This window comes from Capricornis sumatraensis, chromosome 2, assembly GCF_032405125.1.
Source record: "Capricornis sumatraensis isolate serow.1 chromosome 2, serow.2, whole genome shotgun sequence".
Classification (NCBI taxonomy): domain Eukaryota; kingdom Metazoa; phylum Chordata; class Mammalia; order Artiodactyla; family Bovidae; genus Capricornis; species Capricornis sumatraensis.
Genome location: NC_091070.1, coordinates 122,266,528 through 122,279,058, shown reverse-complemented (window position 1 = coordinate 122,279,058; position 12,531 = coordinate 122,266,528). Strand labels below are relative to the sequence as shown.

Genomic DNA, 12,531 nt, shown 5'->3' with positions numbered 1-12,531 from the left:
GTTTCTAATCTGTGCATCCTCTCCTGAGCTCCAGTACACACACAGGAGGACCTACGTCCGGGATCTCGGGGGAAAGCAGGTCACCATCTACCCTGTAAACTCATTTTACTAATGAAGTTTCTTCCACTGTTTGTAGTAGTCTCTATTTAACCGTTTCCATATACTTTTCCAATTAATTTGGCTCTATTCTTTTCCTCCGTTTTCCATCCACTGGATCATAGAAGAAGCCAGAGAATTCCAGAAAGCCATCTGTTTCTGATTCATGAACTACTCTAAAGCCTTTGACTGTGTGGATCACAACAAACTGTGGAAAATTCTTCAAGAGATGGGAAAAACAGACCACCTTCCCTGCTTCCTGAAAAACCTGTATGCAGGTCAAGGAGAGATGAAACCAGTCAGTCCTAAAGGAAATCAACCCTGAATATTCCTTGCGAAGACTGATGGTGAGGCTGAAGCGCCAAGTCTCATTCCCTGCGGCAGGCCTCCATTTCTGTTTAAAATATGAATCTAAAAGTTTCAGTAAAGTGACGTTGTTCCCGCCCGGTTTCGAACCGGGGACCTTTCGCGTGTTAGGCGAACGTGATAACCACTACACTACGGAAACCACATGGCAGCCGGTGCCTAGTGACATGCTCAATAAATGCATGTTTGGACACCGCTGGCCTTCAAATTTTCAAAGGAAGCCCAAGTGATCCCTCAAGTAAGGATCTGGGGTTCCTGAAAGGCCCTGACTGAGAGTTCCTCACCTCTCCCAGAGCGAGGTCCCTGTGGGCCCCCAGGCAGTTAGACCTCAGGATCCCCCAGAATCTGCTCTCCACTCCCCCCACTCTTCCCCCAAGCCAAAATTTCAGGCTCCTCTGTGAACTGCAACTGGTCAGGTACTCCTTCCATTAGCGAGGTCCAGATGCTTTCAGGACCTTGATAGTTGAAAAGCAAGCATCAGAGTGATGCAAACCGTTGGCATTTGTCTTCCAAAAAAGGGAGTTGGAATGGAGACCCCCAGGTGAGACCTGGGATCCCAAATATCTCTAAGGACCACAGAGGTGGGAAATGGGACAGCATCAATGGATTATGCTTTCTGGGAAGGCCCCAGGGTTCCAAAAGAAACTCTGGGTCTTTCCCCTTCCACCCCTGTGGCAAGGGTGTTTTCCCACCTTACCTGATGCTCTGTTGGCTCAGACCAAACACACTTCTCTTTGACACCAGTCTTTCACATCACACTTGCAACTTGTCAGAAAATCCTATTTTTCTTTGGTTAGTTATGCATTTTGATGCACATAATCTTTTTCTTGGTCTGATTTCCTCCCTCAACTTTCCTCATAAAGGTCGGGAGATGGATTCAACTCGAGAGATTCCCTCCTTTGAAACTTTAGGGTGTGAGTCTTTTATCGTCGAGTACGTGGGGCTGGGCCGAGGTTGAGAACTCTCTTGGCCAAGTCGGTCGAGATTGGCCTCTCCTCGCCTGTCCTCCAGGGTCGGGGGCAGGGCCGGGCCACCTCAGCATGGCCCCTGCCGCGGGGTCTAGAGCCCTCACGCAGGCGTGGCACCGCGGGAGACGCTTCAGCCGATAGCGTGGATTCAGCACGCCGGGAGCCGGCGAAGCGCAGGTGAGCGGCGCACCTGGGTGCACGCAGCGACTTTTGGTTCTCAGAGAGCCGGTGCCCTCCCGGCCCCTTGGTTCTGATCCCGCGGGCAGTAACCTCCGGGCCAGAAGAGACCAGTAGGGGAAGGGCAGCATCTCCTTCAAGCCCTGTCCAGTCAGCACCCAACAATGGTCTTGAAGAGACACAGTGAGAAGTGGTAATAGGTTAGGGGAAAAGAAGAAATCCTTGGTGATTTCCTCATCGAAACACCTCATGAGGATGAAGTGGGAGCCTGCAGGGACCCAGTCCTCCTGGCACTGGTGAAGGCCAGTCTAGTTCCCACCAGCTGCTGGAGCCAAAGCAGACAACCTTGGGCAGGTGACCAGTGAGTAAGCAGTCCTTCCTCCTCCCCAGCTGTATTGCACTTGAACTTGCGGCACTGGAACGTATCCCCCTTGGCTTTTGATGGATTCCGAAGAAGTAACACAGGTTTCTCTCTTTTTTTCAAAAATTGTTTTCTCCGACTTTTTTGAGACATAATTGACATAACACTGTGTGAGTTGAGCACGTTGATTGGATAGTTATATATGGCAAAATGATTCCCACCAGAGCGTTTACTAGCACCTCCATCCCATCACATAATTCTCATTTCTTTTTTGTGATGAGAACATTTATGATCTAGTCTCTTGCAGTTTTCAAGTATACATGCAATGAAGTGCTTCGATGAAGTTTACACCCAGGTAACTGACATCTTAAGATGTGATAAGAAATCCCTGGCAGTCTAGTGGTTAGAACTTGGTGCTTTCACAGCTGTGGGCCAGGGTTTGTAGAACTAAGATCCCACAGTCTGTGTTCAGTCATGCATGCTCAGTCATATCCAACTCTGTGGGACACCGTGGACTGTAGCCCACCAGGCTCCTCTCTTTATGGGATTTTCCAGGCAAGAATACTGCAGTGGGTTGCCATTTCCTGCTCCAACAACAGATAGGTTTCTTAATGCGCTCATTAAGGTCGGTAGTGGCGGGTGGCTAGATGGCACAGCGTGCTTTGTTTGCTGATATGGCAGGCAACATTTATCATGCACATTCCTCCCCTCTCCCTTCTGATCTCATCTGTTTGGCTGCACCCATTGGATTCCATGGGCAAGAAAGACCTGGAAATGCTGGTTTCCAGGGTCAGCCTCAAGCACACAGATCGGGGCGAAAGGTAGACAGGAAACCAGGAACCAGGAACAGCAGAGACCATTTAGCCCAAACATAATGAGCCCCCTCAGGGGGCCTCCTATTAATCCTGCTGGCACCACTTAACTTCCTTTTGACCCTGGGTCAACTCCAATTTGCTAGGCCAATTTTGCAAGTGTCATATGAAAGAAATAATAAGTACTTCATGAAGCTATTGTGTAGATTAAATGAGATAATCAAATAACACAGCTGGCACAGAAGGTGGCCAATATTAAGTACCTTCTAGGAGGAAACAATCAAAGAAAAGCTGGCACCTCAGTCTTTTGTAACATTTGAATACATTTTTAAACATTTCAATAAATTTTGTCATGATGAATGTAACATCCATTCACAAAATAAATGTATATTAAAGAATAGAAATTTTAAAATGGAATTTATAAAACATATGCCCACAAAAGGGACTTGCTCGTAGTAGCTTTGTTCATAATAGTCCCCAAATTGAAAACCATTCACATGTCCAGCACAAAGTGAATAGATATGATTGTGACCTGGTCACTCCAAGAAATACTACCCTTCAATAAAATGAAACAAATTTCTGATACGTGGCAACAATAAGGATTAAAACTTCACCCTGAGTGATGAAACGAGTACATACTCTGCGGGGCCACCTATGGGAATTACTAGATGAGGCAAACTAATCCCTAGTGACAAGAACTAGATCACTGAGCCCCTGGGACAGGGAGTGGCAGGGGGTTGACGGCAAAGGGGCTCAAGGGGATATTTTGGAGTGCTGGAGATGTTCTTGAACTGGGTAGTGGTTCCATAGGTACATCCACTTGTCAAAAGTCATCAAACTTGAAATGGATAGATTGTATCATTTTAAAATTAATTCTTAAGAAATTTGATGTTTTAAAAAATAACGAGAAGGATCGTTCCAAATCTTAATACCTTAATTCAATGACATTCATTATTATTATTAGCACTAGAGGGTTCTTTAGAAATATATGTCTCTTAAGGTAAACAATTTGATTGAAAGTTCAATGGTTTCTTCATTTTTCCATTTTTTCATTAAATTTATACACTAGTAAATTGAAATACTTTAAAGTCAGAATAGATTCTATAAGAGCTCAATCATATAAAAGCATATATATATATATATATATATATATATATATATATATATACTTTTCTTGGTTGCTGCTGAGTCACTTCAGTCGTGTCCAACTCTGTGCAACCCCATGGACTGCAGCCTACCAGGCTCCTCCGTCCATGGGATTTTCCAGGCAAGAGTACTGGAGTGGGGTGCCATTGCCTTCTCCGTCTCTCAGTTGATATACCTAAATGACTCCATTATCATTTACTTACATTAACAAAAGTTACTTTTGAATTTAAGATGTTTCAAAATTTTACATATTTGTATTTTCTGCATCATTTCAATTTTGTAAAATAACACATAGAGTTTAGGGGCTTCCCAAGTGATACTAATGGTAAAGAACCCACCTGCCAATGCAAGAGACACAAGAGATATGGGGTCTATCCCTGGTTCAGGAAGATTCCCTGGAGGAGGGTATGGCCATCCACTCCATATTCTTACCTGGAATCCTCTCATGGTCAGAGGAGCCTGGCAGGCTACAGTCATTGGGTCCCAAAGAGTCAGACAGGACTGAAACGATTTAGCATGAACCCATGCGCTTTTGCTACTTAGAATAATGTAAAAATAGATTTGAAGGAAAATGTGCAAAGATGTTAACAGCAGTCCATTCTAGGAGGTGGAACTACGGATGACTGCTTATTTACTTCTTTAGATATATTTAAGGTTTTTAAATTAAAAAAAAAAAAAGAATGACCTGGAAGTGAAAGAACAGAAGAGCTGTGAAAGAGGTATTGGAAAGGTGAGAGGAAAGGATAAAGGGGAGGAAAAATCTAGTTCTTGCAGAAGGTGTGTATAAGTTGGGGATTCAAGGGGAGCAGCTCTTGGAATAAGAAAGGTGTTTGCCAGGCAAGTGGGTCATGAGGATACTGCAGTTTTATTTGTGTTACATGACTCCTCCTTGGTGTTTTGTCAAAGAAACATGCAGGCTTAAATCTCTTGCCAAACATTTTTACCATTTCTGTTCCCCTTTGACTAGCACCATAACCTGTGGAGCCAGGCAGGCTCCAGTTCAAATTGCTGCTTTCAGATCCCACTCACTCACTGAGTGACTAGACAAGTTATTTAAACTTCCATGTCTCAGATTTCTCATATGTGAAATGAGGATGATGATATGCTAGAAGCATGTTGAAAGGATAAAGTGAGTACATCCATGTAAAACTTGTAGACAGTGCCTCAGCACATGGCACTTTGCATGTCACCATTGAGTGTAAGCTCTTACATTTTGGCACTGCACTGCATGAAGTCTGGGTGTGGTTTTCTTTTAAGTTACTGATATCTTTCAGTGGCAGTGGAACTTTCAAGAGAGAGTGAAGGAATCCTGTCTGACCAACAGTAACCTCCTGGGCTAGTGGGATCTGCCAGTTTACTAGTTCATCTGATCAGCTCATCAAAAGGGGAACAGTAGTCCAATTCCTTGCTTTAAAAATCCCCCAATTAAAAAAAAATAAGGTTTTACAGTGGAAAACATTTCTATACATGATACAAGACCCAGAATTTTACAACCAGCAAAGGAAACTGCCAGAACAAATGCAAGGCCAGCAGCTTTGCGATTTGGGGTGAACGGGATTCCCGGCCACCTCAGGAAAGCGTGGGAGCTGCGCCAGAGTCAGGCGCTGTGATCTCCCCAACCCAGCGACGGCCCCCGCCGCGATAGCAGCCCGCTCCTCTCTCGTGAAGTCCCTTTCTCCCTCTGGCTCATTCTCTGTTCTCTCCTGCTCTTGGCCTTCCTCGGATCTATTCGCCCTCTTCACATCTTTCATTTCCCGTCCTCAAAAGACAGCTAAAGCCTTACATTGTGTGGATCACAACAAACTGATCTCTTTCCAGCTGCAGCCACACGCACCCCATCTACTAAACCGATGTCCAGAAGCGCAAATGGTCGGACGAAGGCGGATCAAACCGGGAGCCATCAGCTTCTTTCTGGGCCCCCTCGGCTCAAGCTCGCGACTTCTCTTGGGCGCTGACATCTGCGGCGGCGAGGACGCTCAGGAGACCTTCTGCCTTTGGAACCTCCCTGCTTCCCGACGGGAACGAACAGGCTGAGTGGACTCCATCTCTCAGGTTGTCCGAGGCTCGGAAGTGGAAACGCCATTCTGCGAAACACAGGCGGCTCCGCCCAGTTCCGTAAGTATGCTTGCTTTCTGTGCGAGTGAGGGTTAAACTCTCCTCCCAACTGACTTTGGGGAGCAATGGGTTAGCTCATTCGTCTGTTAACCGAAAAGTTCGTGGCTTGAGCCCACCCAGGGACGTGTCTCACTCTTTTAGAATGTAAATGATGTATGATTGTTTCCGGTCTATGCATCCTCTGGCATGCTCCACTACTACCCTACTCCTCTGTGTCTTGTGTACACACACACACACACACACACACACACACACACACAGACAAGGACTTACGTCCAGGTAGTCTCTGATCCTCAGAGAGGATCTCTGGAGGAAAGCAGGTTGACTGGGAATCCTAGAATGCATGAAAGAGTAGGCTCATCATCATCACCCTGTAAACGCCTTTTACCAATGAAATTTCCTCCATTGTTTGTAGCACTCTCTATTTAACCTTTTCCATATATTTCTCCAATTAATTTGGTTCTATCCATTTCCTCCTTTTTTCCCTGCATTTTTCCTCATTGCATCATAGAAAAAGCAAGAGAATTCCAGAAAGATATCTATTTCTGCTTCATTGACTCTACTAAAGCCTTTGACTGTGTGGATCACAACAAAATATGGAAAATTCTTCAAGAGGTGGGAATAGCAGACCATCTTACCTGCCTCCAGAAAAACCTGTATGCAGGTCAAGGAGAGATGAAACCAGTCAGTCCTAAAGGAAATCAACCCTGAATATTCTTTGGGAGGACTGATGCTGAAGCTGAAGCTGCAAGCCTCATTCCACACGGCAGACCTCTATTTTGTATTTAAAATGTGAATCTAAAACCTTGGAGGAAAGTGAAGTTGTTTCCGCCCGGTTTCGAACCGGGGACCTTTCGCGTGTTAGGCGAACGTGATAACCACTACACTACGGAAACCACACGACGACGAGTATCTAGTGACATATTCAAGAACTGCATGTTTGAACACACCTGACCTTCAAATTTTCAAAGCAAGAGGACTCTGAAAACACAGGCAATCCGTCAGGCAAGGATCTGCAGTTCCTGAAAGGGCCTGATTTAGGGTTCCTCGCCTCTCCCGGGGCGAGGTCCCTGTGTGCCAGCTTTGCGCCCAAGAGCAGCGGTCGCCTCCCCTGACTCCCCAGTTCTCAGAAGCCTCAGGAGCGGGGGGAGTAAGGTGCTTCTGAGCCCCAGGTGGCCCCACGTCCGTCAAGGTGGACACAGCCCTTCCAGAGGCAGATCCAGTGCCTTGGAGTCCCTTTCATGGCGCCAGCGGGGACCTGGCTCGAAGCTTCTAATCCCACTCCGGAAACAAAGGACCCGCCCTCCCCTCTGCCCCGCCTGACCCGTGCGCTCCTCTCTCGCAGGCCTTTCACAGCAGCGCTTCTCCGGCGCCGCCTAGCACCGGGGGTTCCTCAGATTCCTGCCTCTGTGGCTGATGCTAGTCCTCTAGTTTCAGTCCAGACTTGCATCACGCTTTCACGTTTAGCAGGAACCGCCGCAAAGACTGAGGCTCGGGTCATTTGTTGAATTCCTTTGCCTACCAGGCCCAGCATAAAGCCGCAGAGGAGCCAGGCGCGGTCCACGCAGATCTGACCGCCTTCATTCCAAACTTGAGTTTCTTCTTGAAGGGCCGCTTGGTTTTACATTTTACAATGTCTGAAACGCCTCTTGTTTTCCTTTTATAATTTTGCTGTTCAACAGGTCGTGGAGCGCGAATTTAAGAGAGGTAAAGGCGTTTTGTTTTGTTTTGTTTTGTTTTGTTTTTCAGAAAGCCGGTGTCTTGAAGGGTCTTCGTATTTACCTCACAGCAGGCAGTTTCTTTTCGCTGAAAGGTTTTAATGCAAGGTTGTCTGTGTGTCTGTCTGTCTCTGGTTTCCTTTAGCAGTAGAGCTTCTCAGTTGGGGGAATGCATGTGGCCTTTCCTCCAGCAGTGGCTTTCCTCCCTTTCTCAGTGAGGTTCACGGGCTCAGACCCCGAGGCAGGCGCGGGCCGCATGGGCACCGGCCCCCCGGCAGCAAGGCTCCTCCTGGTTCCGCGTGGACTCCGAGTGCGGTCGAGAGTGTGAGCGCGACAGCACCCTCAAGCGCGCTAGAGGCCTGAGTTCGCAAAGAGGCGGACTTGAAAAGGGCTTTAGATCAGGGCGTTTCTCGAGATTTCGCCTTGCTTTCCTCCCCTGCAGGTCCCAGTTTTCACCTGCCACGTCCAGACAGAGGAGCGGATTCATCGTTTTCTGTCGCGTCCGGCATGCTGACGTCCCACGTGGACGGGACGAGGGTGAGGTGGTCCTCTCCCCGTCAGGGTGGACGCACAGCGGACGCCCGAGGGACCACAGACACACGGCTCCCTGCAGCAGAAATGGTAGGCACAGGGCTTCGGAGCCGGCGAGTGGAGCGCGCCGAGGGGACGGATCCATCCCCTGCCCCCGAAGGTGTGACAAAGCGCAAGGACGCCCGCCCAACCCCTGGATCAGAGGTTCAGCCTCATCCAAGAACTGGACAAGGTAGGCTCCGCAGGTCGTGAGGGAAGACCTGGAATCCAGGTGTGGTGAGAGGTCAAGCTCTCTTTCTGAACCTGTTAACTTGCGAAGCAGGGGCCACTTGGTTCTCAGCTGGTGATGGGCGGGTCCATCTACTCCCTGATCTTGACCTGATTCCGGGGCCTCCCCTGATAGCGGCTCGAGGACCGGCTGCTTCTCCTCCTGGATCAGCTCAATCCGCAGAGCCTGACCCTCTTCATCACTGTGTCTTTGGCTGGAAACCGCGGTATAGAGTTGAATTCGTTCCCTTTTGTTCTCTGACTCAAATCAGATTGTCCCGCGGGTGTGCTGGGGTGAGGGAAAGCGAAGTGTCTTCACAAGGGACGAACTTCTTGGTTTTCAGAGAATAATAGGTGTCGCAGGTAGAGACGATGTAGGGCCCAGATGAAAAGGTGAGGGGATATCAGGCGGTAAAAGTATCCTGCAGTCAGCTTTGTCCTGTGCCCTCCTTGGATTCACTGACTGTGACTTGTTCTGCAAGGTGACTCAGAGCAGAGAAAGATGGGCTGGTTGTAGGCCCTATGGAGCTTTCCGGTTGTAAGCAACTGTTCCCCAGTTTCTTCAGTTCAGTAGCGATCCAAGGACAGTAACACATCAGGCTTCCCTGTCTCTCACCAAACCCTGGAGTTTGTTCAAATGCACGTGTATTGAATCAGTGATGCCATCCAACCATCTCATCCTCAGCCACCCACTCCTCCTCTTGCCTTCAATCTTTCCCAGCATCAGAGACTTTTACACTGAGTCAGCTCTTCCCACCAGGTGGCCAAAATATTGGAGCTTCAACTTCAGCATTAGTCCTTCTGATGAGTATTCAGGACTGATTTCCTTTAGGATGGACTGGTTGGATCTCCTTGCAGTCCAAGGGGCTCTCAAGAGGCTTCTCCAACACCAGTTTAAAAGCATCAATTCTTTGGTACTCAGTTTCCTTTATAGTCCAACTCTTACATCCATACACGACTACTGGAAGACCCATAGCTTTGATTAGACCGACCTGTGTTGGCAAAGGAATATCTCTGCTTTTTAATATGGTGTCTAGGTTGGTCATAGCTTTTCTTTCAAGGAGCAGGCGTCTTTTAATTTCATGGGGGTGGTCCCCATGTACAGTGATTTTGGAGCCCAAGAAAATAAAGTCTCTCACTGTTTCCATTGTTTCCCCATCTATTTGCCATGAAGTGATGGGATCGGATGCCATGATCTTAGTTTTTTGGATGTTGACTATTAAGCCAGCTTTTTCACTCTCCTCTTTTACTTTCATCAAGAGGCTCTTTACTTCCTCTTCGCTTTCTGCCATAAACCCGGTGTCGTCTGCATATATAAGGGTATTGATATTTCTTGCAGAAATGTAGATTCCAGCTTGTGCTTCATCCAGGCAGTCATTTCACATGATGTACTTTGCATAGAAGTTAAATAAGCAGGGTGACAGCACACAGTCTTGACATACTCCTTTCCCAATTTGGAACCAGTCCGTTCTTTCATGTCTGATTCTAACTGTTGCTTCTTGACCTGCATACAGATTTCTCAGGAGGCAGGTAAGGTAGTCTGGTATTCCCATCTCTTGAAGAATTTTCCACAGTTTGTTGTGATCCACACAGTCAAAGTCTTTGGCGTACTCAAGAAAGCAGAAGTAGATATTTTTCTGGAACCCTCTTGCTTTTACTATGAATCAACGGATATCGGTAATTTGATCTCTGGTTCCTCTGCCTTTTCTGAATCCAGCTTGCACATATGGACGTTCTCAGTTTACATACTGTGAAAGCCTCACAGTGAGAATTTTGACCATTACTTTGCTAACATGTGAGATGAGCGCAATTGTGTAGTAGTTGGAACATTCTTTGGCACTGCCTTTGTTTGGGAGTGGAATGAAAACCGACCTTTTCCACTCCTGTGGCCGCTGCTGAGTTTTCCAAATTTACGGGCATACTGAGTGCAGCATTTTAATAGCCAAGCCTCCCTGTCCATCACAAGAGTTTTGTGAATGTTCTTCCCAATGGCCCATGAGTTATAAGTAGTCCAGTCTGTGTGGGGAGATCACTTACACACGATTGCTTGTCCTGTGTGGTGAGCACCAGGCATTGTTCCAGGATCTTTTAAAAATGTTCTTTCCTTGGCCTCAGGCACTTTCTTCATAAGGATACCCGGATCATTACTCTGCTGAGTACTTGAGGGAGACCCTTTCATATCCCAGCATTCTCTCTCTCCCACTGTCTCATCACTGGACCTTTCTTCATGTTTCTTTTTTTTATTATTAACTTTTATTTGAGTATAGCTGCTTTACGATGTGTTAATTATGATGTTGTGTTAATAGCACAGTGAATCGGCTATACATATACATATATCCCCTCTTTTTAGGATTTCCTTCTCATTTAGGTAACCACAGAGCATCCAGTAATTCCCTATGCCATACAATAGGTTCTCATTTGCTATTTATTGTACCAGTTCAGCTCAGTTCAGTCGCTCAGTCATGTTTGACTCTTTGCAACCCCATGAACCGTAACATGCCAGGCCTCCCTGTCTATCACCAACTCCCGGAGTCCACCCAAACCTATGTCCACTGAGTCGGTGATGCCATCCAACCATCTCATCCTCTGTCATCCCCTTCTTCTCCTGCCCTCAATCTTTCCCAGCATCAGGATCTTTTCAAATGAGTCAGCTCTTCACATGAGGTGGCCAAAATATTGGAAATTCAGTTTCAACATCAGTCCTTCCCATAAACACCCAGGACTGATCTCCTTTAGGATGGGCTGGTTGGATCTCCTTGCCATCAAGGAGACTCTCAAGAGTCTTCTCCAACACCACAGTTCAAAAGCATCAATTTTTCTGTGCTCAACTTTCTGTATATCCAACTCTCACATCCATACACAACCACTGGAAAAACCATAGCCTTGACTAGACGGACCTTTGTTGGCAAAGTAATATCTCTGCTTTTTAATATGCTGTCTAGGTTGGTGATAACTTTCCTTCCAAGGAGTAAGCATCTTTTAATATCATGACTTCAGTCACCATCTGCAGTGATTTTGGAGCTCAGAAAAAGGAAGTCTGCCATGGTTTCTACTGTTTCCCCATCTATTTGCCATGAAGTAATGGGACTGGATGCCCTGATCTTAGATTTCTGAATGTTGCGCTTTAAAACAACGTTTTCACTCTCCTCTTTCACTTGCATCAAGAGGCTCTTTAGTTCTTCCTCACTTTCTGCCATAAGGGTGCTGTCATACAAGGCATCAATAGTGTATATAGGTAAATCCTAATTTCCCAATTCCCCGAACTCCCCTTTCAGCTTTGATATCCATACCTTTGCTCTTTACATCTGCTTTGCAAATAAGAATCACTGGATCTTTGTCCTGTGAGCTCTAGCTGCCTTACTCTCCACCAATATTCAGCTTCATCTCCAGAGTCAAATGAAAAATTGACCTGAAATCCTCCTCTTGGTGCCCAGCACGGGAACTCACTGAAAGCAGGAAGGTGGGCCCATGACAAGACTCATCTTGTTTGTTTGTCACCTCTCAAGGCTTGCTATCCTTTGCTGCCTGATTTCCAGTGTCTTAGAAATCAGTATTTCACGTATTTTTGTCTTTTTTATTCCTTTGGGAGTGGGACAAAGGTGGAGAGTGAGATTTGGAAGGAGGGTTAATCTGATTTCTATCACTGCACCTTTGCTAGAAACTGAAGGCATCTCTTTATGTTCTTAGTTTTCCCTAAAGAGATGTGCTAATTTATATTCCAATGTATTTTGCCGACTCAAGGAAAGAGTCTTTTTCTTCACAGTCTTGCCATCACAAGAAATTGTCAATACACCTGTCTGTTACTCTAACAAAGGGATTTGTGCCCTCCTGACTCAACGTAGCGGCAGGTACAACGAAAAGACAACGTGTACATTTCCCAGAGATTGCACATATTCAGCAGCTAAGCTTCCAAGCTGATTGGAAAGTATTCTAATAATTGTAACTGTTTTCAGTGGTGACCAAGTCATTGAGTC

General features: G+C 46.5%; 2 non-coding genes across 2 annotated transcripts; both read right to left on the bottom strand.

Moving 5' to 3' along the window:
- Positions 1–531: 531 nt before the first annotated feature.
- Positions 532–604, bottom strand: TRNAV-AAC (transfer RNA valine (anticodon AAC)). The gene has a single exon. It is a non-coding gene; the product is annotated as a tRNA-Val (tRNA).
- A 6,260-nt stretch (positions 605–6,864) lies between these two features.
- TRNAV-AAC (transfer RNA valine (anticodon AAC)) lies at positions 6,865–6,937 on the bottom strand. Its single transcript has one exon. It is a non-coding gene; the product is annotated as a tRNA-Val (tRNA).
- Between the last annotated feature and the right edge of the window lie 5,594 nt (positions 6,938–12,531).